The sequence below is a fragment of the Agrilus planipennis genome, unplaced genomic scaffold (assembly GCF_000699045.2).
Source record: "Agrilus planipennis isolate EAB-ADULT unplaced genomic scaffold, Apla_2.0 scaffold15, whole genome shotgun sequence".
NCBI classification, from domain to species: domain Eukaryota; kingdom Metazoa; phylum Arthropoda; class Insecta; order Coleoptera; family Buprestidae; genus Agrilus; species Agrilus planipennis.
In genome coordinates this window covers 397,891-401,093 of record NW_020438871.1, presented here as the reverse complement: position 1 = coordinate 401,093, position 3,203 = coordinate 397,891, and positions in this window count along the sequence as shown.

Here is a 3,203-nt window from a genome sequence, read left to right as displayed (position 1 = left end):
AATTATGATCAAAATTTTAAACCTAAAACCCCCCTTCAACAAAAAGATACAAAAATAATTATTTGCGACCATTGTAAAAAACCTGGTCACAACCGAGATTCATGTTTTAAACTTAAGAAACAACAAGTAATAAAATTATTAGCCGAAATTTGTTCAGACGAGGATTCTGAAGAACCATCTAGTTCATTAAATTCTCAATTGCAAAATTTAAACTTATTCACGGAGGCGCAACAGGAGAGCACCGACTCCGACGAATAAAAGACTCTTCAATTCCCAACAGTAACTTGATTAAATTATCACTTTTTAATATTAAGTCAAATGACGGATTACCCCTAATCAAAGTTAAATTATTTCAGAAAGATTTAGAATTACTTATAGATTCAGGAGCTTCAGTGAACATATTACAAAAATTTGATAATTTGCCAGAAATTAATAAAACAGATAAAATAGAGTTACACGGTATAAATGGTCAACCCTTTTTCTCTGAGGGTACAATTCAAACGAATATTTCGAGTGTACCAATAAAATTTCACATTTTAGAAAGTAACCTTCTAGGCGTAGACGGTATTATAGGAACGGAGTTTTTAACCTCCACAGGTGCTTTAATTAATTATCACAAAAATTACCTCAAAATTCCATCGCAGAAAATGTGTATTCCATTACACTTCATTAAAAATAGGCAATTTGTACATCTATTACCGCGTCAAGAACAGGTCGTAAAATTACAATTACCACAATATGAAGTAAACACCGACTATCACTTAGAAAGTTTTAATATTGATGATAAAATATTATTCCCAGAATGTTTTGTACGGACTAATGAGCAAAAGGTAATTTATTTAACATGCATTAATTTGTCTGACAAAAACGAACAAATAGAACTTGATCACTTACACTTAGAACCTATTAGTAAACCAAATATTAACAACATTAAGTCATTTAAAAATTTGGCGATTTCAAAGAAACAAAGAATAGAAACATTAATTAAGCAAATTCGTTCAGACCACCTTAATGATGAAGAATTAAAATCAATCATTGAATTAATTTCTAAATTCCCCGACATTTTCTATTTAGAACAATACGACACACTTACTTCCACTGACATAATTAAACATAAAATCATAACAACAGACGAAGTACCTATTGTTGCGAAAAATTACCGCTATCCACCTTGCCACAAACAAGAAGTAGAAACACAAATAAAAAATTTATTAAACCAAGGAGTTATAAGACCTTCTTTTTCCCCATGGTCCAGTCCCATTTGGATAGTTCCAAAAAAAAAGGATGCTTCAGGGAAAACGAAGTGGAGAATGGTTGTGGATTACCGTAAATTAAACGAAAAAACTATTTCAGACAAATACCCACTGCCAAACATCGACGAAATTTTAGACTCACTAGGTAAAGCTATTTATTTTTCAGCGTTAGATTTGACATCCGGTTTTCATCAAATTAAAATGGATGAAAAATCTATTCAGAAAACAGCATTCTCTGCTAACGGTAAATTGTATGAATATACAAGAATGCCGTTTGGCTTAAAAAANTAAGAATAGAGGTTAATGGAGAAAATCTATTTTAAGATATACACAATAATTATATGCTTAAATACCACTGTATATGCTTACAATAATTTAATAATATTCAGCCCGTATAATATAGTTAGTCGTTCGCTAAATAATATTGCATCTTTTTTTAAATTGCGAATGCACAAGAAACCTTTCTATGAAGCCAAAAATACAAAAACACAATTTTACTTTCACTTTAGTTAAATACTTATATTATAGACGCATGTAGACATAATATCTTTATAAATAATACTTAAAGTGTTATTCTTATTGTGTCTTCATTCAACCAAAAACCAATTTTTTACAGCCGTTGCCCACAAAAATTACTTCTGAACATTTTTGCTGAAGCTGCCAAACTAACGTTCACCTACCCGTAATAATTTTCTTTGTTGATTCCATTTTGTAATTATTTAAAGATCAAGATGTGTTGTGCGTATACAAATAAACAATCAAACAAAAAAATATTGGAATACATAATACTTACGTGTAGGCTTGACAATTTCATTATGTCATATATTTCTCTCTACATATATAAGTTATTCATTATTTATCAAGTGTTTCTTCCTGTTTCAGTTGATTTTCAGAGAGACCTTCTACTTTCCGTCAAACAGTGTTTATAATAGTTTATATTATTTCTATTGAATGACCTTGTAAAAGCTGTTTTATAGCAGAATTCATGTTGAAAAAACTCCTGCGATAGATGAACTATACGACTAATTATTACTTCACTTTACATAAATTTCTTTGCTTAAGATTAATTTTTTTTTAATTACTGATTATTCAACATGTCAATTTGTGCAACCCCTTAATAAATATGTTTCCTATAAAGTACAAGGTAGTAGTTCCATTCTGGTTTATAATGTTTTGATAATTGATATTTTCAGTATCTTTAATTGTATTAGCTGGAAAAGTCATGTTGTAGGAAATACTTGCTACCCTTGAAAATTTTGTTCTGTGTTCGAAGTTCAGTTCTCTATTAAGGTCTAATTTAGGAAACTAGTTGAAAAACTATTTCCTTTCATTGCCAGCCGCTATTGTATAATTGTATGATACCAATTTTTTCAAATTTACTATCAGTAAAAGTATTTTTTAAAAAGCGAAAGAACCTTTTAAATTGTAATTTATATATTAGTTATACAATTATGTGGCATATTACAGCGAAATTCGATTACCTGGCTATTTGCGTACGCTGAATGAAAGAAAGCCCAAAGTTAATCAATGTGAAATACAAAAAAAAATATATAACTTAATGGTTTTTTTTTTATGAGAGACAGACAGACACGTAGAAGTGGGAATCAATACATAATAACATAATATGTAATTCTCGTTTGGAAGTTATGCCTTGTGAAAAAAGGTATATTGAGTTCGTAATTCATACTTTCACCTAAACAAATCCAAAGACGTTACATGTTATGTAATAGGTGTGTACACATAATGGTGAGGCCCATATAGTTCACTTTCCTTAATTGTGCCACAGCTTATTATGAACATTATTAAATATGCTGTCACACAAAACGAAAGCTTACAATTTTAAATGTCCATGCTTCTCGTCGTTAGCGCTATTTTACAAAAAACTTTTTACATAAATGTTTCAGTCCTTTTCGGCGTAATATTCTTCTATTTTTTTTTTTTTTTTTTTTT